The sequence below is a fragment of the Rattus norvegicus genome, chromosome 8, assembly GCF_036323735.1.
Source record: "Rattus norvegicus strain BN/NHsdMcwi chromosome 8, GRCr8, whole genome shotgun sequence".
Taxonomy (NCBI): Eukaryota; Metazoa; Chordata; class Mammalia; order Rodentia; family Muridae; genus Rattus; species Rattus norvegicus.
In genome coordinates this window covers 65,057,825-65,075,166 of record NC_086026.1, presented here as the reverse complement: position 1 = coordinate 65,075,166, position 17,342 = coordinate 65,057,825, and the positions used below count along the sequence as shown (strand labels likewise).

At 39.1% G+C, this 17,342-nt stretch overlaps 1 protein-coding gene and 1 pseudogene across 9 annotated transcripts in view; one reads left to right on the top strand and one right to left on the bottom strand.

Moving 5' to 3' along the window:
- The window catches only part of Scaper (S-phase cyclin A-associated protein in the ER), a 399,452-nt gene that overhangs the window by 153,074 nt on the left and 229,036 nt on the right, over nucleotides 1–17,342 (top strand). The window lies entirely within an intron of this gene.
- Nucleotides 5,180–5,802, bottom strand: LOC134480180 (kinesin-like protein KIF23; annotated as a pseudogene).

The window sequence follows — 17,342 nt, the reverse complement described above, 5'->3', positions numbered from 1 at the left end:
TTTGTACAAAAAAGTTAGTGTTTTGTGCTGGTGAGATAGCTAGTTCATACAGTGAAGACATATGCAGCCAAGCTTGTCACCCTCCGTTTGATCGCTGAGACTCACATGGTAGAGGAGAAAATTGGCTTGCAAACTACCCTCCAACTCACCACCCACGTGCCATGGCAGATTCACGGTGAGTGTGCACACACACCACAAATGAACAAAACATTTAAGAAGGTACTCCAGATGTAGTTCTGCAGTTAAGAGCACCAGAGTTTGTAGAGAACCAGAATTGTTTTCGAGCACCCACAGTGTGTGGCTCACAACTGCCTTTAACTCCAGCTCCAGGAGATCTGATGCCTGATTTGTCCTCTGTGGGCACATACATGTACATGTAGACAAACATAGGCACATGCACAGATATACATAAAAGTAAATCTGGAAAACAGAAAAGTTAAAATATTCTGTTACTAATTTGAGGCAGGAATTCATCAGTGATTACCAAGTGTTTTAGAAAACATAGATTAATGTCTATTTCATATAAGTGGTTAATATTGGATTAGTAAACCATTTACAAAGTTTTAGCAGTATATTATTTATTTACCTATAATTGTTGTGTATTGAAATTTTATAAATATATTTAAAATTTTATAAAATGTTTAAAATATAAATATGTTTATAATTTTACATTAAGCTGTTCTAGAACTATGATATTTATGAATTTGTCTGTTCTTTTTATTATACCAAATGTCTAATGCTACTAAAGAATGCTAAAGTCATGCTTGTTAAACATCTGTTAAGATGTCCAGGAAATATTATTGTGATTTCTTCAAGTACAGTACCAGTTTGTAGATGTTAGTGTATGGTAAACTTATATTTAACATGTATTTTAATTTAATTATTTTGTATGTGTGTGGGATGGAAATCAGGAAACAATTTTGTGGGGGTTGTTGCTTTTGAGGCAGAGTTTCTCTCGTTATGTTTACCACTGCCCTGTATACTCAAGTTTCTGCAGATTCTCTACCTCCCATTTGCCATACAACCAACTCGCTGACAGCAAACTCTTTTTTTAAAAAAATATATTTTTTTAAATTTTATTTTTCTTGGATATTTTATGGATTTATACTTCAGTTCTTATCTTGGTTCTTCCTCTCCCATACTCTCTCCCTGGTTTCTTTGAGGATGATCCCACTCCCACCCACCCACTCCTGCCTCAACACCCCAGCATTCCCCACATTGGGGAAATGAACCTTCACAGGACCAAGGACTTTTCCTCCTATTGATGCTGGACATTGCCATCCTCTGCTACATATGTGGCTGGAGTCATGGATCCCACCATGTGTACTCATTGGTTGGTGGTTTAGTCTCTGGGAGCTCTGGGGTTCTGATTGGTTGATACTGTTGTTCCTCCTATGGTGTTGCAAACCTCTTCAGCTCCATCGTTCTTTTCTCTAACTCCTCCATTGGGATCCTCTTGTTCAGTCCAATGGTTAGCTGCAAGCATTCTCATCTGAATCAATAGGCCTCTGGCAGATTCTCTCAGGGGACACCCATTTCCGGCTCCTGTCAGTAAGCATTTCTTGGCATCAGCAATAGTGTCTGGGTTTGATGGCTGCATATGGGATGCATCCCTGGGTTGGGCAGTTTCTGGATGACTTTTTCTTCAGTCCCTACTCCACTCTTTGTCCCTGTATTTCCTCCTGTGAATATTTTGTTCTCCCTTCTAAGAAGGACTAAAGCATCCACATTTCAGTCTTCCTTCTTCTTGAGCTTCATATGGTCTGTGAATTTTTTCTTAGTTATTCCAAGCTTTGGGGCTAATATCCACTTATCATTGAGTGCATCTCATATGTGTTCTTTTGTGATTGGGTTACCTCACTCAGGATGATATTTTTGTAGTTCTATCCATTTGTGTAAGAATTTCATGTAGTCACTGTTTTTAATAACTGAGTAGTATTCCATTGTGTAATGTACCACATTTTCTGTATCCATTCCTCTGTTGAAGGACATCTGGGTTCTTTCCAGCTTCTGGCTATTATAAATAAGGCTGCGATGAACATAGTGGAGCATGTGTCCTTGTGATATGGTGGAGCATCTTTTTGAGGTATTCCAAGGAGTGGCATAGCTGGGTCCTCAGGTAGTGCAGTGTCCAATTGTTCTAACTTTTAGTTTTGCTCTGGGGATTTAATTTAGGTTTGTCATAGGGTTACATGGCGAGCACATTGACTCACTAAGCTTCTAACTGACACTCTCTCTCTCTCTCTCTCTCTCTCTCTCTCTCTCTTTCTCTCTCTCTCTCTCTTTCTGTGTGTGTGTGTGTGTGTGTGTGTGTGTGTGTGTGTGTGTGTGTGTGTGTGTGTGTTTCTTTTCAATTCCTTTGGAATATCTGAAGGTCAGAAAGTGATATATGTACAGAATTCTAAACACTTCCTAAAATGATTTTACCATTGGCCAGTCACCATCTTTATTTTGAAAGTCTTAATTATTACATATGTTCAAGGTACTGTTTTGCATCCAATCAGTAGTAGCATTTAAGAAACCTTAGGAAATATTTAGAACAGTTGGAAAAGTCACAAGAATTTAATGTGCTCTAGACACATTCTTCTGCAAGGTGACTCAGACACTGCTTATGGTACTTCTTTGGAGAAATACCAACATGAACAAAAAGATTCTAATACTGGGGCTGTTGGTTCAAGGCATTTTCCAATTGGGTTGTGCATAATTCTGGTATCAGGATCCCAGCTGAGATCCTACTCTCATCTCCACAGCCAGGGAACACCTTGTTTCTATATCGATCCACTCTGACTCTACTGTCTAGTTAAGGAGGTGTCACTGTGGATGGTCTTTGTTTTTGTCTATTGGTTGGTGATTCTTATTTTAAAGCCTCAACATTAGTAAACTGAACAGATTGTCCAAATACTTTGGTAAAATCATTCTTAATTACTTTAGTCTGAATCTCCCCATTGGAGGCTAGTGTCTGGCGGGTCAGCATGGACTCCTCATACTAGACTTTCCATTTGTAACAGATGCTGTGATGATATGAGTAACATGTGACTGTATGACCATCTCAGTTTGCACATTAGAGTTTGCACTTATGATCTACTTATCTATTCCCTGCAGACTAGGACTGTCTCTGTTTGACAGGAATTGGTGTATTAGCCATGGGTGATGTTGATACCGATCACTGAATAATATTTTCTTGGACACACTCTTAGGAAAGTCTTTCTGGCTTCTCAGCTTTGGGTTTAGTCATTATGGCCTTCAACTGCTTAAGATTTTTCATCCGTGACACAGAATTAATTTCCAGCTGGCTAGCTGCTACCTGATGCTCACAATCCTTCTGCCACTTAATCTGTCACTATGCCTTACAGCCTCGCCCCATATGTATTTGTCAGAAGGCTTTCACTGAAGTTTCTTCTTCTGGCTTTCAAGCTCCTGCTGAAGATCATGTTTATTGTCTTTATAGATCATAGTTGTTTTCTCCAAAATCTCAACCTTTCACTTTACAAAGTTTTATTTTTCTTCTCCAGTAATTCTATTTCTGATTTAAGTTCTGAGACCAACTTTGTCAAATGCTTTTATAATGCCTTGAAAGTAATGCATCATAAGTTCCTCGGGCATTAGTTGTCATAGGCGATGTCATTTCTCCAAAATTTCTATCACTTTTGGAAGGGTCTCTGATTGATATCCAAAAATTTGCACAGGGGCAATGATGAGAAACTATAGCATCATTTCAGTCACCAGTGGCTTATCTCTAACCACCCTTCCTAATCAGGTTTGTACTATGAACCCACACATATCATCTTGTCTACTGGTATCACTATTTCAGCAAATTTCATGACTTGGAAACTTTCTTCATAGTCTTCAGCCTTTGTGTTCATACACAATTAGCTGTCCCTTCCCTTCCCCATTGAACAGATGGGTAACTTTGCATCTTGATGTGGAACCACCTTGTTAGTCCCATACAGTTGGTTTTTCTTTAGGACTTCATTATCTTCATAGCATCTCCACTAACTAATGTTCATGTAATCTCTTACCCTCTGCTTCAGTCTGGTTAGTTCTTTCACATCTGCAAAGATCCACAAGAGACCACTGGCTGATAGTCATTTGTTCTTTTTCCTGTAACTTGTGTCTCTTAGCATCTGGGGTAGCTTAGACAAGTTTAATGCTGAATGGGAAAGAGTTGGCCACATGTCTCCTTTTCTGACCGCTGGGAAAGCCTTCAAACAGCTCTGTCTATTTTGGTTCACTCTTCAACATATATATATATATATATATATATATATATATATATAGTGGTTCTTCTTGGAGCATTTGATTGTGGGAGCACAGACTCTGTTCTTATTGTTGTACTGCAGCCAGGTGGACTTTATGGGATCAAACCTCTTACATAGATCATATGTAGTTATTATAGATTCCAATGTAAGAGACAAACATGCCATAGATACTGTCTTTGTTAACTTTTGCTTTGCATATTCTTGTATATTTATTTATCTGTCATGGTTTGAATATGCTTGATCCAGGGAGTGACACTGTTAGAAGGTATGGCCTTTTGGAGTAGGTGTGTCACTGTGGGAGTAGGTTTCAAGACCCTCACCCTAGCTGCCTGGAAGTCAGTCTTCCACTCGCAGCCCTCAGATGAAGATGTAGAACTCTCAGCTCTGCCTGTACCATGCCTGCCTGAATGTTGCTATGTTCCTGCCTTGATGATAATGGACTGAACCTCAACCTGTAAGCCAGCCCCAATTAAATGTTGTCCTTTATAAGACTTGCCTTGGGAATCAGAGAAAGGACTGAAAGAGCTTGAAGGGACTTGAGATTCCATATGAACAACAATGCCAACCAACCAGAGCTTCCAGGGACTAAGCCACTACCCAAAGACTATATGGACTGACCCTGGGCTCCAACTGCATAGGTAGCAATGAATAGCCTAATAAGAGCACCAGTGGAAGGGGAAGCCCTTGGCCCTGCCAAGACTGAATCCCCAGTGAACGTGATTGTTGGGGGGAGGGTGGTAATGGGGGAGGATGGGGAGGGGAACACCCATATTGAAGGGGAGAGGGATGTTGGCCTGGAAACTGGGAAAGGTAATAACAATTGAAATGTAAATAAGAAATACCCAATTTGATAAAGATGGAGAAAAAAATATAAAAAGACTAGGGAAAAGAAAAAAGAAAAAAAGACTTGCCTTGCTTGGTTATGGTGTCTGTTCACAGCAGTAAAACTCTAAGACATTACTGTAATCTTCAAACTCTGTATCTACTTGTCACTTGTTAGAGGGAATCTTTGAAATGGGTAGGGCTTTGTTCCAAGGCATCATTTTTGCAATGTATGTCTACACTATTCCTGTCATTAGATTTAAAATGTAATATTTTGCTTGAACCATGTGTTTGAACTTATGTCCAAACAATGAAGAAGCAGTCCTTCATTCCCTGGAGGACTTGTCATTGTATGAGCTTTTCTACTTCCAGCCATACCTCATAAAACCAAAAGACTGTTCTTGACACAGATGAGGCCATCTACCAAGAAATTAACCACAACATCAAAAGTGCCTTCTGGATGGTGTGAGTTGCCTAAATGAATACAAGGTCTACTAGTCTCCATTTCTGTTGAGATAATAACCCAGTGTAGAGCTGTACAATGTCATGTTAACCACATCTATACAGCGCTCTTCATTAGGACAGTGTAGTCGGTACACCTTACAGTATACTCCAGCTGGATCTTTAAGGTTTGTCTGGATAGTTGTTTAATTACAAGTTCTCTAGCCATCTTAGCTTTTGCTGGCTTCATGGGCACAGACACAATGGTGTCCAGACTCATGGACTCTGACCCAAGCAGGGCTGATGGCAGGCTGAATGACTCATACTGATTAGTCCTAGGGACCCAGATTATTGCTGAGACAAGCTGGATGTTGTCTATATTAGTTTTTTTAATATGTCATACATTAGTCAAATACACCAATCTCAAGCACTTGAGTAATGCTTGCATATGTATACACCGGTACACTACCTAGAACAAGATAGAATTTCCTATCACCCAGGGGATTCCTTTTGCCCGTTCTCAGAAATGTTCCTAAACTATGACTAGTGTATTGATGTCATCAGTTAGTCCTGCCCATTTCAGAACTTCATATAGATGGTACTGCATGCTATGTTCTTTGCTGTATCTTTCTTAAACCATAGCTTGTGAGTCTGGCCCCTGTTCTTTCTGTGAAACTGCAGTAATTGTTTTGATAGATTTTTATTAATACCCGTAGGCAAAGGCAGGGGCAGGAAGATCTAGAATTCTAGGCCAGCTGGGGCTGAAACTCTGTGGCAGATAACAAATAAAAACCAAGAAACAGATAAAACTAAGCAAACTATTTACCTATATCCCCCCCCTTTTTTTTTGCAGTCCGTGTCCTCCTTTATTTCATTTTTGTCTATTAGGATGTGAATCCGTATGGCATGGGCTCCAACAGCTTGGGCTCTTTTTTTCGTTAGTATCACAAGTATCCTTCTCTGGGTGGCTCAGGTGGTGCTTCAGCTGAACCCAGGCGCCCTTCTCTTTGGCTTCCTTTTTCTTCTGATCATTCTCCTCCACCCGCTTCAGGAAGCTGTCTCTGCTCCTCAAGTGCTTGGTCTGCTCAATTCACACATTGATCCTCTTGGCCAGATACAGTGATGCCCGCAGCATGCTAGATGACATTGTAGACTCTTCCGGTTTTGCTGTGGTAACACTTAGGGGGCATTCCTTTTTGAACAGTGCCCATTCCCTTGATGTCTGCAATATCACCCTTGTGGATTCGCATGTTTGTGGCCAAAAGAACAGCTCCATGTTTCCTTAAAGGCCTAGAGAACATACACCAAGTGCCTCTCCTCCTTCCCTTTGTGTTTGTCATTTTGGCAAGTTACTGGAAGATGGCTGCCGTGGCCTACCTGTATCCATTTTTATAGCTAAAACTTGTTTTAAAGGAGGATTAACTGAGCTAAATTTTGGGATACTATTTCAAATTACAAAAAATGCATTCATTTGCTTTAAAAAAAGATTTGTTGTAAATTTCCTTAATGAAGCTAAATATATTTATTTTGAAGTACATTAAAATTAAAAGTGGAAAGTTTTCTGGGGTTGTGGGTCCGGTGAGAGTACTTGCTGTACACTGTATGGAAAAAATTTTCTGCAGTATGCTATTACATAAATTCAGATATAAATTTTATATCTTCATTTCAATGAGAAGAGATGCAAAGGAAAGAGTAGTAGACTGCTAAACAATGTGGAACAATGTATATTTGTTATTTACACATTGTTATTTATTGTAGCGATCTCTTATTTAATCATTATGGATTGAGATTTGATTGATGTGTTCAGTTTGTATATTTTGTCAGTTTCAAATAATGAAAATTTTCAATTTCTTATTTAATCCATGTAACTATTCTTGGTGAAAGTTCCTTCCTCCCGAAAAACAGTGTTGGTAATATAACATATAGAAGTTTTTTTTTTTTTTTGGTTCTTTTTTTCGGAGCTGGGGACCAAACCAGGGCCTTGTGCTTCCTAGGTAAGCGCTCTACCACTGAGCTAAATCCCCAGCCCAGAAGTTTCATTTTTAATCAGTGAGGTACCTATAGTAAACACACGGTTCTACTTAAACTTATTACTTGCCGCCTGTGATGTCTTTACATTATATACACCATGCCTATTTCCCTTCTTCTTTGGCATGTAAGGTTTTATTTATATCACTTCTGACCTAATAAAATTGTACCTTTGACCTAGTGCACTTGACATCTCAGATAACTTATTCTTGATCTTTGACACATTTTATCTTAAGCCTGTTAAACATAATACGTAGCTGCTGAGTAAGAAAGCTTTAGTATTTGCAGTTTTTATCTAAGAAATGTTCTAGCATTTTAAAAGCTTCTCAGAAAGAACTGATGTGTATTTGACATTTTAGTGACCTTATAATTCAAATAGTTGTTTTTTAAAGATAAAAAAGTGAGTGCTAGTTATGAATAATCTAAAGTGAAAAATGGTACTGTATTGCTGTAGATTTTTAATGCTTTGATTTCTTTACTGTTCTCTCTTACACTATCTGATGAAACACATAGTAGCTTTGGCATAAGGTGCTTTCTCTTGCAGGGGTTAGGTAAGGCTAATGAAGGTGAAAAGTTGTGGGTGGTTGTCTTGATCATGAATCTCTGTATTCTCTGTTTGTGGCATTCCTCTGTTTTCCACATGTGAATTAGACATGTTCTGCTTTTTATGCTGCATTCTCACATATGAAGGGAAATAACAGTTCATTTTGTTTCCTGAAGTCTATGAGCAGGGTCTTCATGAAGAATCTTTTTTTTTTCTTTTTTCTTTTTTCTTTTTTTCGGAGCTGGGGACCGAACCCAGGGCCTTGCAATGAAGAATCTTAAGTTCACCAACATTCATTGGATATTTGCAATCAAAGATGATTTTTCAAATGCTAAATTTGTAATCTTATCCCCAGAAATTACTCTAATTAAGTGATGGATGGGGAAAAAGGAAATTTCATATTAGCAAAAACCTAAAAATTCACTACATCTTCTGCTACATAAGCTGAACTCTTGAGTGAGCCCGTGTCTGACACTGGTGTGGAAGCAGTGAAGCATCTTGATTTGTCTGGGAAGCAGAAGGCTCCGTAACCACTCCCTCACTCCCTTACCTCCTTTGTAGGACAAAAGCCTTTACTCTCTTCTTTCCTGACTGTTTAAGAGGAGCACTGTGGAACTGTCAACAGGGAGGCAGAGCAAATGAGCAAACTCTGAAGTCAGGTTTTCTCAGCCTTCCTAATGCAATGACCCTATCATACCATTCCTCATGTTGTGGTGACCCACAGACATAAAATCATACTCATGCTACTTTATAACTATAATTTTGCTATTGTTCTGAATTGTAATATGACTATATGATATGTAAGAGAGTCTTAGCTGACCCCAGTTAAAGGGTCATTTGACACCTCAAGGGGTTGCAGCCTACAGGCTGTGAACTACTGATTTGTGTGTGAAATAATTTTGATATTTAACAAAGAGGAGTTTTTGCATAACTACTAGCATATAACAGTTTGGAATATTTTGATTCACTTAAGTAGTATAAATGAGAACAGTAGTTAGCTACCATGTTACTGCCTTACTAAACTATTGTACTAAACTTACCTCAACGCCTAATTGTAAATGTCCAAACATAAGGGTAACCAGTGGAATTTCAGGAAAAAACTTATAATATTCTCACACATCTTGGTTGGAAAAGAAAGTAACAAACGAATTTTGAAAGTATAATGCCACTTACACTTTTTGCAGGGACTGTACTCATGTTTTAGGCTTGTGTACCTGCTGAGCCATCTCTTTAGCCCGTACTTTTATCATTAATACTAACAATTAGTCATTTTTAGTGTTGATTTTTTTTATAAGTTAGTTTGAGGGGCTGAAGAGATGGATCTGCTATTAAGAGCACTTGTTCCCCCAGCAGAGAACCTGGTTGGATTCCCAGCATTCACTTGTTGGTTCACAGCTACCTATAAGTCCAGCTACAGGAAATCTGATGTTCTCTTCTGATCTCTGCAGGCATCAGGCACACACATGGTACACATACATGCAAGAAGTAAAACAGTCATTATATGTATGTATGTATGTGTGTATGTATGTATATTTTTACAAATTTAGTTTTGGGGATATTACTAAAGATTCACGTTTAGAAATGAAAAGATCCCTCAGCTTACAAAGACTTTTATATGTCTTTACTTTTAAACATTTGGATTTTTTCAAAGTAAAAGTTTGTGTGTTTGTTGAGTATGTTTGTGTGCTTGTGTGCAGGTTTGTTGAGTGTCCTCATGTGTATATGCAAAAGACAGAAGACAGCCTTCTGTGTCTCTCTTCAGGCATCTTCCCCCTGAGTGGAGACAATGACATAATCTCTCACTGGCTAGGAACTCAGGAAGGCTGAGTGGCCAGTGATCCCAGGGATCCTTCTACCTGTCCCTCTTCAGCACGGTAGATACCACTGCACGTAGCTGTTCATGTGTGTTGGCGGATAGGCTCTGGGTCTTTGTACTTGCACAGCAAGTACTTTACAACTGACATAATTCCTTATGCACATAAAGGTAAATTTTAAGTAGGTAACAAATGTAGTAGAGAAATCAAACTAATTTTTAGTAAAGCTCTTCTTTTGTGACTCCTAGACACACCCTATAATGCAGGTAAACTAATACATATATGGAAAGCTAATTCTGCAATAGTCTGTAAGCCATCAGAGTAGATGAAATTTAGTTATGCTTTCAGCAGAAAAAGGCATAGCTGCCGTGTCAGAAAGTCAAATGCTGTTAGCACATTTTAGTTTTCTGATATTCCTGCTTCAGATTCTTGTGGATATTCTATCTCCAAGTGAATCTTCAATCACAATAACTCTGTCTGTCCATCTGTCTATCTGCCCACCCATCCTTCTGTCCATCCACCCACCCACCCACTTATGTATCCATTCATCGAACCATCCATCCAATATTTTTATTTATTTATTTGAAACAGGGCATGACTACATTGCCCAGACTGGCCTTCAATTCCAATCTTCCTCAGGCCTTGGAATGATACAGTATCAGGATTTTGCTCCTAGTTTTAATTTTTTTTTAAATTAAAGATGTATTTTTGCATGTTGAATATTTTGCATGCATGTATGTATGTGTACCACATACATGCACCACATATATGCCTGGTGCCCAAAGAGAAGAAGTGTCCTAATCCCCTGGAAATGGAATGATGGATGTAGGTGCTGGAAATAAAACCCAGGTCCTCTAAGAAAGTAACAAGAACTTATACCTGCCTGGGCATTTCTCCAGGTCCTGTTTTTAATAACATCTAGTCATGATTTTACTTTTTACTGCTTTCTTGGAGTTTACTTTTAATAAACAAAAGTTTATGATGAATTTACTTAAGTGTTTCATATTGGTTCATCTTTATAGTACCAGTGTTTAACATACATAGTATTATTTCTGACTTCAAAGTGTTTGATTCTAATGTTTTTGTATTTTAAATGTTTTATCTTGGTGTTTACTATCATTTTAGTGTGAGAATTTTCTTTTTCTAATTTATCAGATACCTTATTTGTGTAATTTTAATCTTTTACTGTTGTGATTACACATATTTTCTAATATTATTTTTATCCTATTGGTAGAACCTTCACATGTTGCTGGCATGTCTTTTTTTAGGCCCTGCTAAAATTTAGTTCACTCTTCCTATATCTAAATTTGTAGCTGTGCAGTTTTATAATTTGTTTCATCTTCATTACTTAGTTCTGATATCAGGTTATACATATAGAGTAAAGTAGGACATAGCTTTTCTTTTGGTGTTCAGAAGGATTGTCTTTTTATTGAAAAAAAACAAAACAAAACTGGGAACAGCCTGCTAACAGGCTTACATGGGCTCTACATTGGAGCTATAATCTTAGGCCCTTTGCTTTTAATATTTTAAAGAACTTGCTTGTCAAATTCATTTTTTGACTTCTGTCTATGGGATGATTCATTTTTGAACATGTTTAATGAACAAAACTATGAAAACATTTTCTCTTAGATTTTCTTGTGCTGGTAACAAGAAATTCGTTTATACCTTTAAATTTAATTTCCTTTAGCTACTGAGTATTCTTGTGTTGTTCACTTTCTTTGATTTGTAGATATAGCCCACCCTTAATCCTAATTTTTTTTATTTTTGTTCATTGGATTTCAGAAAAATCCTTCACATAACTTCTTTTCATGTTTTGTCCTTATAATCAGTATTTTATAGTATTGTGTGTTCTACAATGACTCGTTTCATTACAATGTGCATCTTACTATATAAAACAGACAACTTTTTTAGTTTAAGAAATAGAAGCGACCCGCGGATCCCGGCCCGCAGCAGCTCTCTGCTCCCAAACCCCGTGGGAGAGAGACCTCACCGCCTGATCAGGTGGGCACTCCTGAGGCTGCAGAGCGGAGGAGACCACCAACACTGCCCACCCCTGCCCACATCCCTGGCCCAAGAGGCAACTGTATAAGGCCTCTGGGTTCCCATAGGGGAGGGTCCAGGAGCGGCAGGATCCCTGCGCCTGAGACACCGCCAGAACCTGAAGGAAACAGACTGGATAAACAGTTCTCTGCACCCAAATCCCGTGGGAGGGAGAGCTAAACCTTCAGAGAGGCAGACACGCCTGGGAAACCAGAAGAGACTGCACTCTGTGCACATCCAGACGCCAGAGGAAAACACCAAACGCCATCTGGAACCCTGGTGCACGGAGGCTCCCGGAAAGAGCAGCGCAGATCTTCCCGGTTGCTGCCGCCGCGGAGAGGACTTAGGCAGTACCCCACGAGCAAACTTGAGCCTTGGAACCACAGGTAGGACCAACTTTTCCCCTGCAAGAAACCTGCCTGGTGAACTCAAGACACAGGCCCACAGGAACAGCTGAAGACCTGTAGAGAGGAAAAACTACACGCCCGAAAGCAGAACACTCTGTCCCCATAACTGGCTGAAAGAAAACAGGAAAACAGGTCTACAGCACTCCTGACACACAGGCTTATAGGACAGTCTAGCCACGGTCAGAAATAGCAGAACAAAGTAACACTAGAGATAATCTGATGGCGAGAGGCAAGCGCAGGAACCCAAGCAATAGAAACCAAGACTACATGGCATCATCGGAGCCCAATTCTCCCACCAAAGCAAACACTGAATATCCAAACACACCAGAAAAGCAAGATCTAGTTTCAAAATCATATTTGATCATGATGCTGGAGGACTTCAAGAAAGACATAAAGAACTCCCTTAGAGAACAAGTAGAAGCCTACAGAGAGGAATCGCAAAAATCCCTGAAAGAATTCCAGGAAAACACAATCAAACAGTTGAAGGAATTAAAAATGGAAATAGAAGCAATCAAGAAAGAACACATGGAAACAACCCTGGACATAGAAAATCAAAAGAAAAGACAACGAGCTGTAGATACAAGCTTCACCAACAGAATACAAGAGATGGAAGAGAGAATCTTGGGAGCAGAAGATTCCATAGAAATCATTGACTCAACTGTCAAAGATAATGTAAAGCGGAAAAAGCTACTGGTCCAAAACATACAGGAAATCCAGGACTCAATGAGAAGATCAAACCTAAGGATAATAGGTATAGAAGAGAGTGAAGACTCCCAGCTCAAAGGACCAGTAAATATCTTCAACAAAATCATAGAAGAAAACTTCCCTAACCTAAAAAAAGAGATACCCATAGGCATACAAGAAGCCTACAGAACTCCAAATAGATTGGACCAGAAAAGAAACACCTCCCGTCACATAATTGTCAAAACACCAAACGCACAAAATAAAGAAAGAATATTAAAAGCAGTAAGGGAAAAAGGTCAAGTAACATATAAAGGCAGACCTATCAGAATCACACCAGACTTCTCGCCAGAAACTATGAAGGCCAGAAGATCCTGGACAGATGTCATACAGACCCTAAGAGAACACAAATGCCAGCCCAGGTTACTGTATCCTGCAAAACTCTCAATTACCATAGATGGAGAAACCAAGATATTCCATGACAAAACCAAATTTACACAATATCTTTCTACAAATCCAGCACTACAAAGGATAATAAAGGGTAAAGCCCAACATAAGGAGGCAAGCTATACCCTAGAAGAAGCAAGAAACTAATCATCTTGGCAACAAAACAAGGAGAATGAAAGCACACAAACATAACCTCACATCCAAATATGAATATAACAGGAAGCAATAATCACTATTCCTTAATATCTCTCAATATCAATGGCCTCAACTCCCCAATAAAAAGACATAGATTAACAAACTGGATACGCAATGAGGACCCTGCATTCTGCTGCCTACAGGAAACACACCTCAGAGACAAAGACAGACACTACCTCAGAGTGAAAGGCTGGAAAACAACTTTCCAAGCAAATGGTCAGAAGAAGCAAGCTGGAGTAGCCATTCTAATATCAAATAAAATCAATTTTCAATTAAAAGTCATCAAAAAAGATAAGGAAGGACACTTCATATTCATCAAAGGAAAAATCCACCAAGATGAACTCTCAATCCTCATCTTCGGTTGGTTTATATACAAGTGTGCAATTTCTAGGCTTGAAAGTAAAATGATGCTATCTGGTGCTGGATAGAGGAGCCTTATTTTTTATTATGGCAGCTTGCTATTTTTGTAATATGGTGATTTGGTTGAACACATTAAAGTACAGTAGTAACTGATCTCCCCCTCTTCCTGGATGAGTGAGGAGATGATTAAATGTTGATGTCAGCATCCATGAGCATATTCAGATGAGCTTCTGCTTCTGTTGAAAAGGATGCTGTGTTTGATTGTGGTCCGAAGCTTTGAAGCACTACTTGGCATCTCCTTCCTTGGAGGTCTCACTGTTTAAACATAACAGATTTGATAGCTTGTTGGTAAGGTGAGGTCCAGCTTGTCTCCACTAGGTCATCTTCATGTGAATCCGGTGGTTATACGGTTTTGTTCTAGGGATATTTCATTTTTTTAATAACGGTTTTAGCTGACATTCATGGAGAGAATGAATCCTTAGAAGTGTGCCACTAGTGAAAGGAAATCCTGTCTAGAGTATGTTTCTTTACAAAGCTGTGTCACACCATCCTTTGGGCCCTCTGCTGGAAAAGTAGAATCAAGTCTCAAATAATGCCTTTTAAATTGTATCCTCTAGTATTATAGATGTAGGACAGTACTGTATCATACCTCTGTGGATGTAAAATAGCTTGTACCTGCTTTATGATACGTAGTAGTGACCGTGCTTTATCAGAGCTGTTTTTAATGATGTTGCTCAGAATGTTTTCTTTCCAGATGATGATTGAGAAGCTAATTTAAAAAAAAATGGTGCCAGGTACCACAAGAGTAACAGAACTGTGCTGTTTTCTCAGGTTTTGTTTTTTTACTTTTTTTTTTTTTTAATGGAGTGTGCTGGATGTCTCTACAGTTTTGTTCAGATGACTGCAGAACCTGGAAAAGCTGTTGCTGCTGTTGATGCATAACACACTGCTATTATTGGTCTTTTTATATAAATATAAATATACAGATATATAATTTGAATTTTTTTGAAACTTTACCTGTGCTGTCAACTTTCGAAAAAAGTATCCCCGTTTACTGTGTTGAGTTGGCACTGTACAGAAATTAACAGCCGGTTCTCTGCACCCAAATCCCGTGGGAGGGAGAGCTGAACCTTCAGAGAGGCAGACACGCCTGGGAGACCAGGGGAGGCTGCACTCTGTGCACGTCCAGACGCCAGAGGAAAACACCAAACACCATCTGGAACCCTGGTGTGTGGAGGCTCCCAGAAAGAGCGGCACAGATCTTCCCGGTTGCTGCCACAGCGGAGAGGACTTGGGCAGTACCCCACGAGCAAACTTGAGCCTTGGAACCGCAGGAAACCTGCCTGGTGAAGTCAAGACACAGGCCCACAGGAACAGCTGAAGACCTGTAGAGAGGAAAAACTACACGCCCGAAAGCAGAACACTCTGTCCCCATAACTGGCTGAAAGAAAACAGGAAAACAGGTCTACAGCACTCCTGACACACAGGCTTATAGGACAGTCTAGCCACTGTCAGAAATAGCAGAACAAAGTAACACTAGAGATAATCTGATGGCGAGAGGCAAGCGCAGGAACCCAAGCAACAGAAACCAAGACTACATGGCATCATCGGAGCCCAATTCTCCCACCAAAACAAACACGGAATATCCAAACACACCAGAAAAGCAAGATCTAGTTTCAAAATCATATTTGATCATGATGCTGGAGGACTTCAAGAAAGACATAAAGAGCTCCCTTAGAGAACAAGTAGAAGCCTACAGAGAGGAATCGCAAAAATCCCTGAAAGAATTCCAGGAAAACACAATCAAACAGTTGAAGGAATTAAAAATGGAAATAGAAGCAATCAAGAAAGAACACATGGAAACAACCCTGGACATAGAAAATCAGAAGAAAAGACAAGGAGCTGTAGATACAAGCTTCACCAACAGAATACAAGAGATGGAAGAGAGAATCTCGGGAGCAGAAGATTCCATAGAAATCATTGACTCAACTGTCAAAGATAATGTAAAGCAGAAAAAGCTACTGGTCCAAAACATACAGGAAATCCAGGACTCAATGAGAAGATCAAACCTAAGGATAATAGGTATAGAAGAGAGTGAAGACTCCCAGCTCAAAGGACCAGTAAATATCTTCAACAAAATCATAGAAGAAAACTTCCCTAACCTAAAAAAAGAGATACCCATAGGCATACAAGAAGCCTACAGAACTCCAAATAGATTGGACCAGAAAAGAAACACCTCCCGTCACATAATAGTCAAAACACCAAACGCACAAAATAAAGAAAGAATATTAAAAGCAGTAAGGGAAAAAGGTCAAGTAACATATAAAGGCAGACCTATCAGAATCACACCAGACTTTTCGCCAGAAACTATGAAGGCCAGAAGATCCTGGACAGATGTCATACAGACCCTAAGAGAACACAAATGCCAGCCCAGGTTACTGTATCCTGCAAAACTCTCAATTACCATAGATGGAGAAACCAAGATATTCTATGACAAAACCAAATTTACACAATATCTTTCTACAAATCCAGCACTACAAAGGATAATAAAGGGTAAAGCCCAACATAAGGAGGCAAGCTATACCCTAGAAGAAGCAAGAAACTAATCATCTTGGCAACAAAACAAAGAGAAGAAAAGCACACAACCATAACCTCTCGTCCAAATATGAATATAACAGGAAGCAATAATCACTATTCCTTAACATCTCTCAACATCAATGGCCTCAACTCCCCAATAAAAAGACATAGATTAACAAACTGGATACGCAATGAGGACCCTGCATTCTGCTGCCTACAGGAAACACACCTCAGAGACAAAGACAGACACTACCTCAGAGTGAAAGGCTGGAAAACAACTTTCCAAGCAAATGGTCAGAAGAAGCAAGCTGGAGTAGCCATTCTAATATCAAATAAAATCAATTTTCAATTAAAAGTCATCAAAAAAGATAAGGAAGGACACTTCATATTCATCAAAGGAAAAATCCACCAGGATGAACTCTCAATCCTCATCTTCGGTTGGTTTATATACAAGTGTGCAATTTCTAGGCTTGAAAGTAAAATGATGCTATCTGGTGCTGGATAGAGGAGCCTTATTTTTTATTATGGCAGCTTGCTATTTTTGTAATATGGTGATTTGGTTGAACACAATAAAGTACAGTAGTAACTGAAAAAAAAAAAGAAATAGAAGCATATTTTAATTTTTTTTCTCTTTAAAGAGCTAATTGAATAACTGCTATAGGGTTATTGAAGTCCCATGGCTGCTCCGGGAGGCTGGACAAGGAAAGTTTGACTGTGCTTACCCCCT